The sequence below is a fragment of the Petaurus breviceps genome, unplaced genomic scaffold (assembly GCF_028583685.1).
Source record: "Petaurus breviceps papuanus isolate PSGF00001 unplaced genomic scaffold, PetGlider_PUasm1.0 76, whole genome shotgun sequence".
Classification (NCBI taxonomy): domain Eukaryota; kingdom Metazoa; phylum Chordata; class Mammalia; order Diprotodontia; family Petauridae; genus Petaurus; species Petaurus breviceps.
Window position 1 is genome coordinate 62,240,786 of NW_027186473.1, and position 11,222 is coordinate 62,252,007.

An 11,222-nucleotide genomic window follows, 5' to 3' on the forward strand; every position below is an offset into this window, starting at 1 on the left:
ACACATAAACATAAAGATTAGGAATAGAATTTATAAGAAAAAAAAAAACCAGGGTAGTAATCATCTCAGATAAAGTTAAAGTTAAAATAGATTTAATCAAAAGAGAAACATAAGGAAGCTTCACTGTGTGTCAGCCATATTAATCAATATTGTTTTATGCTATTTAAAATAACTAGACAGGGGTGGCTAGGTGGTGCAGTAAATAGAGCATCGGCCCTGGAGTCAGGAGGACCTGAGTTCAAATCTGGCCTCAGATACTTAACACAAAAACTAGCCATGTGACCTTGTGCAAGTCACTTAACCACAATTGCCCTCTAAAAAGCCAAAAAAAAAAACCCCAAAACAAAAAACAACAACAAAAAAAAATAACTAGACATTATATGGCTGGAATATTGTTGTGGTATAGGAAAGGGTGAGTTGGTAGATTTAGAAAAAAATAAGGAAAGACTTGAACTTATGAAGGAAGGTGTTATCCACCCTCAGAGAAACAGAGGACAAAGATGCATATGAATGTATATGTCTATATTTGCGTATGATTATAAATGTCTAAGAATATTTATGTAAATGTATATATCTATGTCTATATATGTGTAGCAGCAAGCACCCCAAGCGTCCTCAGGGTTTGCAGCTACCACAGATTCTTGGATCTGCTTTGTTAAAGGAAAGCAACTCAAAATGGGTTAACAAGCTTACTTTAATCAGACATATATCGTTTACCTTGTTCAGGGGAAAAAGGTCAGCACCCCAAACTTCAAAACATACAGACAGAATTATCAAGACATTAACAGATCAAGTAGACAGCTTTCCAAACTGTCCAACCATTACATCCATACCCAGTCAACATCTGGGTTTCCACATCTGGGTTTTTCAAAGCCGGGGGTCTCTCAATAACGGCTTCCCAGAATTCAGATCAAATCACAGAACACTTCTCAAAGTGAGTCCCAAAACAAAGCTACACATCAGGGCTTATATAGCCTTCTCCTGGCTCAGAGAATGTAACAACCTTATTGACCCACTGGCCAATGAAGAAGTATCTACTGAAAAACAAGCCTCCCACCCCAGGCTTCAGGTGCACATTAGCCTAGGGGCAGGGAAGATCTTTAAAATTTACATTCTTATTACAATATGTTGTGCATATGTACATATGTAAGTGCATATACACACATACATACTCTATATGTATATCTATATATGTACTTGGGAGTGGGGGTGAGGAGAAAGGAGGAAAAAAAACCAAAGTAACAAATGCATAGCAGAGAACAAAAGAAGAAACAGAAAGAACATAAGGAAGCAAAGATAGACAACTCTGAACATGATGTGTATTGTTTATTATATAGGTTTCTGGAAATGGAAATTTATTGCTGTATATTTTGAATCCTCTCTTACATTGTGTTGTGTACGTGGCAATGCTTTTTTCCCCTTTTCTTATTTTATATCTGTTTAACTATTAAAGTTTATAATATTTTGTTTCCTTTTATTATTGTGTATTTAATTTTAAAATAAATAAATTTAAAAAAAATTCCACTATACTGGAATTAAGAGAGAAAACCTGATAAAAGGGTAGCAATTTATTGTGTTTAATTTAATTCTAAACAATGGTCAGCATGAAGGCTATCTAAAATAAAGGGAGTTGGTGGATGTGGTTTTATTGCATATACAAAAGCAACAAGAAATATTTCATGGGACACTTGGTCATCTTAAAGTTCAGTGACTGAAATATAATAGCTCATGATTTTGCAAGGAGCCTACAGTGGAGGTTATTATTGCATAGAGATCAATAGCTCTTGTAGAAGAGGAAGAGAAATTATAAAAGAACTCAAGAAAGGACTGGAAACTGAGTTAGCCTATGCTTTAATAACCAGTAATTTCAATGCAAAGCTGAGTATAGGGAAGGACGTTGAAAATAATTATTGGGAAAGAAACATGGTTTAGGTATAAGTAAGGAGAGAGACCAAAGGCTTGAACGTTATGCAATTGCTTCACCCTTCCATGAATACTTGATTTTAAGAAGAAACTTTAGAGGTGCTGAATATAATAAGCATTGAACAACATTGTAAGAATGAAATTGGTTATAGTCTTACAAAGAATAAATTCTTACAAATGTGTACCAATGTAGGAGTGATTCCCAAATCACTGTCTTTGCAGAGTCAGACTATTGCCAGAACTAAGGTCAAAATCAATAACAAATCAGATGAAAGAAAAATAAAACGATTTAGCATGTAATTGAAACAACTACAACCTGACCTTTTTAAACAAGATTTTGTCACTGAAAATTAGGGTATGTGTAAAATGATAGCTGTAAACATAAATTGCTACCATTTCCTGAGAGAGGCAGGAAGGTACTGCACTGGGTAAAATGCTAGAGAGTGGGAGTCAGGAAGATATGAGTTCAAATTTTGCCTTAAAAGCCTACTAAGTATGTGACCCTGTGCAAACAGGGATGGGGAACCATCAGTCTTGAGGCCACATGTCCCCTCTAGGTCCTCGAGTGTAGTCCTTTGACTGAATCCAAACTTCACAGAAGAAATCCCCTCAATAAAAGGATTCATTCTGTAGAACTTGGACACAGTCAAAAGGCTGTAGCCAAGGACCTAGAAAGCCACATGTGACCTTGAGGCTGCAGGTTCATCACCCCTGAATCTCTTTTTGCTTCAGCTTCTTTTTCAGTAAAATGGGGCTAATAATATCACCTACCTCTCAGGATCTTTGGCAGGATCAGACACCACTTTGCAAACCTTAAAAGTGTAGTAGCAATATTAGGTAACAGCTACTTCCAAAGGGATTTTAATTGATATAAACCACTACATGAAGAATAGAAACTGTTATCAATCAGCAAATACTTGATCTCCTTGTTGCTGGTGGTGTCTATTTTAAATATAAGCTCATTTCTGCAGTCCTGTGTAGTATTGAGTTTACAGAAAGTTTGATGAGAGGCCTAATTTAACCATATCTTTCCAAGGGCCCTCAAAGGAAAAAAAAAAAAAACTAAGACAACAAAGGTGATCTCTAAAATTTCTGTTAAAAATTCTTTTCTTTAATAATGACAGTGGAATGAACACTTATAGACCCTTTCATCAGAGTCTTGCATGTGCAACATGAGGAAACAAATGATATTAAATAAAACAAAGAAGGGAAGGGCAGCTGATTAGGACAGTTATAGTCAGAGGAGGTCCCTTCTGGAGATCACAAAATTTTGAGGGCATTAAGGGATCTGTTCTTAAGATATTGAAGGAATACTTTGGAATTCTGCTCCCAAAGTTGCTAACCTGTACCTACTCTTTGATCTAGCCATACCATTATTAGGTCTATAAAGAGATCAAAGAAAGAGGAAAATGATCCAGTTGAACAAAAAATGCTTATAGCAGCACTTTTTTTTTGTAGTGGTAAAGAACTGGAAAGTAAAGGAGGGTACCTATTAATTTGTTGTTCAGTCATGTCTGACTCTCCTTATGCCCATTTGGGGTTTTCTTAGCAGAGATACTGGAGTAGTTTGTTATTTCCTTCTCCAGTTTATTTTATAAATGAGGAAACTGAGACAAATAGGCTTAAATGTCTGAGGTTGTATTTGAAGTCATAAAGATGAGTCTTGCTGATTCCAAGTCCAGTACTCTACCTAGCACTGTGCCATCTAGCTACCCATGACTATCAATTTAGGATAAACAAATTATGGCATATAAATATAATAGAATACTATGGTGCTGTAAAAACATTCTGAAAGAATAGGCTTTGCTGAAACCTTTGAAGACATATTACTTGATGTGCAATGAAGTGAGCAAAATCAGGGGATCAATTTATATAAGAAAAACAGGATTTTGATCAATGCAATAACCAATCATGACTCCAGAGGACTGGAGTCTTCCCTACCCTTGATGAAGAGGTAATTGACTCTCAGATATGGCCAATGAGGTCATTTGTTTTGTGTGTGTGTGTGTGTGTGTGTGTGTGTGTGTGTGTGTATGCGTGTACACACATTTTTTCCTTTTTTTGTCTTTATTAATTTGTTTGCTTTTAGTTTAAAAGATTCATTACCACAATTTCTTGAGTTTCAAATTTTCTCTCCCTCTTTCCCTACTCCCCCCCACCAGCTACCCTTGGCAGCATAAAATCACGTATAGTATCTGCAAATACTTTCACGTTAGGCATTAGTCAGGTTATAAAGAAGGATTGTATCAGATGGAATGAAGAATGGGAAAGAGGAAATAAAACCAAACAAGAAAAAAAAACAGGTAGTTTGCTTTCATCTGGGATCAAACTCAGTTCTTTTTCTGGATGTAAACAACTCTCTCCATCATGGGTCTTTTGAGGTTGACTTATGACTCTGGAGTGCTGAGAAGAGTCCAGTTTATCAAAGTTGGTTGTCACACATACGTTGTGTCTGTAATTGTGTACAAATTCCTCTTGGCTCTACTCTTCTCACTCAGCATCAGTTCGTATAAGCCTCTCCAGGTAAATATGAAGTCCATCTTCTCATTTCTTATAGCACAGTAGTATTCCATAACATGCATGTACCACGTGTTCAGCCATTCCTCAATTGATGGGCACCCCATTAATTTCCAATTTTTTGCTACCACAAAAAGCTGCTACAAATATTATTGTACATATGGGTCTTGCTCCCACTTCTATGACCTCTTTGGGATACAAACCTAGAAGTGGTATTGCTAGGTCAAAGGGTATGGAATTATTTATAGCCCTTTGGGCATAATTCCAGATTGCTCTCCAGAAAGGTTGGATCAGTTCACAACTCCACCAGCAATGCATTAGTGTTCCAATTTGTCCACATCCCCTCCAGCATTTGTCATTTTCCCGTTTTGTCATCTTAGCCAATCTGACTGGTGAGATGTGGTACCTCAGAGTTGTTTTGATTTGCATTTCTCTAATCAATAGTGATTTAGAGCATTTTTTTCATATGCTTAAAAATATCTTTAATTTCTTCCTCTGAAAACTGCCTATTCATATACTTTGATCATTTATCAATTGGGGAATGACTTATATTCTTATAGATTTGACTGAATTCTCTGTATATTTTAGAAATGAATCATTTATCAAAGACATAGGTTGTAAAAATTCTTTCCCAATTTTCCACTTCCCTCCTAATCCTGGCTACATTGGCTTTGTATAGAAGCTTTCCAATTTAATGTAATCAAAATTATCCATTTTATATTTTATAATGGCCTCTAATTCTTGTTTGGTCATAAAGTCTTCCCCTCTCCACAAATCTGACAGGTAAACTATTCCTTGCTTTCCCAGATTGCTTACGGTATCAGCCTTTATACCTAGATCATGCACCCATTTAGACTTGATTTTGGTATATGGTGTTAGATAATGGTCTATGCCCAGTTTCTGCCATACTATATTCCAGTTTTCCCAGTAGTTTTTGTGAAATACTGAGTTCTTATCCCCAAAACTGGGATCTTTGGGTTTATCAAACAGTAGATTATTATAGTCATTGACTGCTGAGTCTCGTTTAACCAATCTATTCCATTGATCCACTACTCTATAACACAGCCAGTACCAAGTAGTTTTGAGGACTGCTGCTTTCTAGTACAGATTAAAATGTGGTATAGCTAGTCCACCATCACTAGCATTTCTTTTCATTAATTCCCTTGATATTCTGGACCTTTTGTTCTTCCAAATGAATTTTATTACTTTTTTTTCTAGCTCTATAAGGTAGTTTTTTGGTAAACTGATTGGTATGGCCCTAAATATATAGCTTAATTTAGGTAGAATTATAATTTTTATTATATTAGCTCAGCCCAGCCACGAGCAATTGATGTCTTTCCAATTAGTTAGATCTGACTTTATTTGTGTGAAAAGTGTTTTGTAGTGGTGCTCATATAAGTCCTGGGTTTGTTTTCATAGGTAGATTCCTAAATATTTTATAATGTCTACAGTAACTTTAAATGGGATTTCTCTTTCTATCTCTTGCTGTTCAATTTCATTGGAAATATATAGGAATGGTGAGGATTTATGGGGGTTTATTTTATATCCTGCAACTTTGCCAAATTTATTTATTGTCTCAAGTAGTTTTTTACTTGATTCTCTAAATATATCATCATATCATCTGCAAAGAGTGATAGCTTGGTCTCTTCTTTGCCTAATTTGATTCCTTTAATTTCTTTTTCTTCTCTAATTGCTACTGCTAACATTTCTAGTACCAGATTGAATAAGAGGGGTGATAGTGGACATCCTTGTTTCACCCCATTACATATACTTGCTTATGGCTTTAGATAGATGCTACCTATTATTTTAAGGAAGGCTCCATTTATTCCTATAGTTTCTAGTGTTTTAAATAGGAATGGATGTTGTATTTTGTCAAAAGACTTTTCTGTATCTATTGAGATAATCATGTGGTTTTTGCTAGTTTTATTGTTTATATGATCAATTATACTGATGTTTTTCCTAATATTAAACCATCCTTGCATTCCCAGAATAAATCCTACCTGATCAAAGTGCATTATTCTTGTGATAAGTTGCTATAGTCTGTTAGCTAATATTTTATTTAAAATTTTTGCATCTACATTCACGAGGGAGATTGGTCTTTAATTTCCATTCTCTGTTTTATCTCTTCCTGATTTAGGTATCAGTACCATATTTATGTCATACAAAGAATTGGGTAGGACTCCTTCTTCACTAATTTTCCCAAATAGTTTGTAAAGTATTGGAATCAGTTGTTCTTTAAATGTTTGATAGAATTCACTATTAAATCCATCTGGCTCTTGGGATTTTTTCCTAGGGGGTTCACTGATGACTTATTCAATTTCTTTTTCTGAGAAGGGGTTATTTAAATAATTTACGTTCTCTTCAGTTAATCTGGGCAACTTATGTTTTCATATATATGCATCCATTTCACTAAGATTGTCAAATTTATGTGCATACAACTGGTCAAAATAATTCCTAGTTATTGTTTTAATTTCCTCTTCATTGGTGGTAGGTACAGCCTTTTCATTTCTGATACTCATAATTTGGTTTTCTTTTTTCCTTTTTTTATCATATTTACTAAGGGTTTATCAATTTTATTGCTTCCCCCCCCTTAACACCAGTTCTTAGTTTTATTTATTAATTCAAAAGTTTCCTTAATTTCAATTTTATTAATCTATCCTTTGGTTTTCAGTATTTCTAATTTAGTATTTAATTGGAGATTTTCAATTTGCTTTTTTTCAAGTTTTTTCAATTTCATGCCCAATTCATTGACCTCCCCTTTCTCTAATTTACTCATGTATGCACTCAGGGATATAAAGCTTCCCCTAAGAACTGCCTTTGCTGCATCCTACAAATTTTGGTATGTTGTCTCATTGTTGTCATTCTCTTGAATGAAGTTACTGATTGTTTCTATGGTTTCTTGTTTGATCCACTCATTCTTTAAGATTAAATTGTTTAGTTCCCAAATAGTTTTTAGTCTGTCTTTCCATGACCCTTTATTGCATGTGATTTTTATTGCATCATGATCTGAGAATGATGCATTTATTATTTCTGCCTTTCTGCACTGAATTGTGAGCTTTTTATGCCCTAGTACATGGTCAATTTTTGCGTATGTGCCATGTACCACTGAGAAGAAGGTATATTCCATTTTATCCCCATTCAGTTTTCTCCAGAGATCTATCATGCCTATCCTCTCTAAAATTCTATTCACCTCCTTATCTTCTTTCTTTTTTATTTTGAGGTTGGATTTATCAAGTTCAGAGAGGGGGAGATTAAGGTCCCCCACTATAGTTTTGCTATCCATTTCTTCCTCTAATTCCCTTACCTTCTCCTCCAGGAATTTGGATGCTATACCACTTGGTGCATATTTTAACGATAATGCATATAGTGCAAATAGTAATGATATTGCTTCATTCTTGATGGTGCCTTTTAGCAGGATATAATTTTCTTCCTTATCTCTTTTAATTAGATATCTTTTTGCTTTTGCTTTGTCTGAGATAAGGATTGCTACCCCTGTTTTGTTTTTTACTTTAGCTGAGGCATAATATATTTTACTCCAGCCTTTTACCTGTACCCTGTGTGTATCCCTCTGTTTCAGATGTGTTTCTTGCAAACAGCATATTGTAGGTTTATGATTTTTAACCCATTCTGCTGTCTGCCTTTGTTTTATGGGAGAGTTCATTCCATTTACATTCACAGTTATGATTATTATCTGTTTCTTTCCCTCCATCCTATTCCCTTCCCTGTTAGTGCTTATTTTTTTCTCCCCTTTTTTCTTCCCCTCCTTAATAGCTTTCCTTTTGACCACTGCCTCCCTCAGTATTCCCTTATCAACCCCCCTCCTTTTCCCTCCCCTTCCCACTTACTTCTTCCCTCCCTTCTAACCACCCCCCTTTTTGTAGTCCTTTCCCCCTCCTGTAGGATATTTTTATATGTATATTATATATATATATTTTATATTTAATGAAGTATTCTTCACATCAAGAATGAAAGGAACAAATCTCATGTGAAGCTCCTCTCCCTGCCCTCTTTCCCTCTATTATGATGTTTTGTGTCTTTTCTCCATAGAGTCCCATGCTTAACTGGTTGTGTGATTCCCTCCTTGCACCAGAACCAATGAGGGAAAAGCTCATATAATACTCATCTCCCTCCCTTCTTTCCCTCTGCTATATTGTTTTTATGCCTCTTTGTGTGGCATAATTTACCCTTTTCCACTTCATTCATTCATCTTCTTCCATTGCAGTCCCTTTGTAGCCCTTAATAAGATTTTTTAAATTGTCATTTTGTGTAATTTATACTCATACCCTCTACTTGTCTATAAACAGTTTGCTCTTATTAAATAACAGGGTGTGTGTGTGTGTGTTTTTCTTGTTTACCTTTCTATGTCACTCTTGTAATTGGAGGTTGAATTTTCCATTGAGTTCTGACTCATCAGGAAGGTCTGGAAATCTGTTATGTCATTGAATGACCTTCTCTTTACCTGGAAGAATATGCTCAGTCTTGCTGGGTGGGTGATCCTTGGTTGTAACCCAAGCTCTTTTGCCTTGTGAAAAATTGTATTCAACTGCCTCCGATCTTTCAGTGTAGAGGCTGGCAAATCCTGTGCAATCCTCACTGTACTTCCTTGATATTTGAATTGTTTCTTTCTGGCCACTTGAAGTATTTTCTCTTTTATTTGGTAGTTCTTGTATTTGGCCACAACATCTTGAGGACTTTTCAGGTTGGGATCTATTTCAGGAGGTGTCCAGTGGATTCTCTCGATTTCTATTTTACTCTCAGGTTCTAGTATTTTAGGGCAGTTTTCCTTAATGAGCTCTTGGAGAATGTTGTCCAGGCTCATTTTTTCATCATGATCTTCTGGTAGGCCTATGATTCTCAGATTATCTCTCCTGGATCTGTTTTCCAGGTCAGTTATTTTTCCATTGAGATACTTTGCCTCTTTTTCTAATTTTTCATTCTTGTTGTTTTGTTTGACTAATTCTTGGTTCCTCACAGAATTATTTCCTTCAATTTTGTTGATTCTAGTTTTTAGTGAATTATTTTCCATGGTTAGTTTTTGGACCTCCTTTTCCATATCACACACTTTTCTTTTTAAGGAGCTGTTTTTTTCATTGTAAAGTTTGCAATTTTGATTTTAAATGAATTATTCATTTTGTCTTCTATTTCTCTAATTCGGTTTTCAAAGTTCCTTTTGATAAATATTTCAGCAACTCATATACACATATTCTCATCTCTATGCAGTTTTATGATGATAATATACACACATACTGAAGATGATTTTGGTGATAGTATGAGAATGGAAGTGACAAATGATATTCTTAAGCAGACCACATCTTGAGAGTTGAACAATTGACTGAAAGGTATTTGTTTAAAGGGAGAGTTTTTAGCTTTCTCCTATTTTCAGAGGGTCACATCATTGACTGGATAATACAAGGTAACATTATAATTATTAGGTTTTTTTTTTTTTTACTATAAAAAGGCATTTGATTCAATAAAGCAAAATACATCATCAAGGAGGACCGGGCTATTGACTTAAGGTACCTTATTTAAAGAGGAAGATCTGCCCAATTTTTCTTCTCATTTTCTACCAGTAATAATACTTTTGGACTTCTTTGCAATTCACCTTCCTCAGTCTCTAACCCCTTTCAGGTTCCATTTGGTTGTTGTCTTTCCCCATTATATTGTAAACTCTTTGAAGGCAGGCAATGCCTTTGTTTTTATTTGTATTCCCCATGGTTAGCACAGTACCTGGTGCACAATAGGCACTTAATAAATGCTTACTGGTCGCTTAAAGGCTCTTTCTAACAGGTGTCTTCCATGCCTATGTCAAAATTGTAAAAGATTATTTGAAAGAGGTAACAACAGAAATAATCTGATTAAACAGAGATCCAAACCAGAGATCTATACTTGTAAAAGCTCACACTCCAATCAATGCTTCAGACCTCCATAGTCTGCTTAGATACACTTTGTACCTCAAATACTTAGAAATTATTTTAAATTAAGAATATATATTTTTAAAAGTGAGCATTAGCATATGTATTAAATATGTTCTATAGCAGATGATTACTTCTCCATTTCTCTAACTTGATTTTTTCCTTACAATCAGTGACAACAAATTCAGTACATGTAACATAATGCTATTGGCACTATGATTCTTTGGATCTTATAATCCCAGGCAGCTCAGTGGCATGGTGGATAGAGCACTGGGCATGAAATCAAGGACACTTGAATTCAAATCTAGCCTCAGACACTGACTAGTTGTGTGATCCTGGACAAGTCATTTAACCTATCTACTTCAGTTTCTTCAATTATAAAATGGGAATAATATTACCTACCTCTCAGGGTTGTTGTATGGACCAAATGAAATAATACTCCTAAGGTGCCTGGAACATAGTGGGCATTTAATAAATGCTTATTCCCTCCTTCCTGTTTGGCCAAGAAGCAAAGTACCACTTTATAATTCCTTGAAACAGAAGTTAAGAATTTATAATAATGAACCAGCAAATGGTCATAGAGTTAGGGATAAGGCCATCCTGTAGAACACATTCTTCTTAGTGAATTCAACCTAATATTTTTATTAATAGAAGTTTTTATAATAGTGCCACATTTTAGGAGGCTAATACATAATACTTTTTGATACTTAGATCCCTCAACAGTAATGAAGGCAGAAAATCAAGTTAATATCATTTAGATATCAGCACATATTATACATGAACATATACATAGATATATGGAGAGAGAGAGAGAGAGAGAGAAAGAGAGAGAGAGAGAGAGAGAGAGAGAGAGAGAGAGAGAGAGAGAGA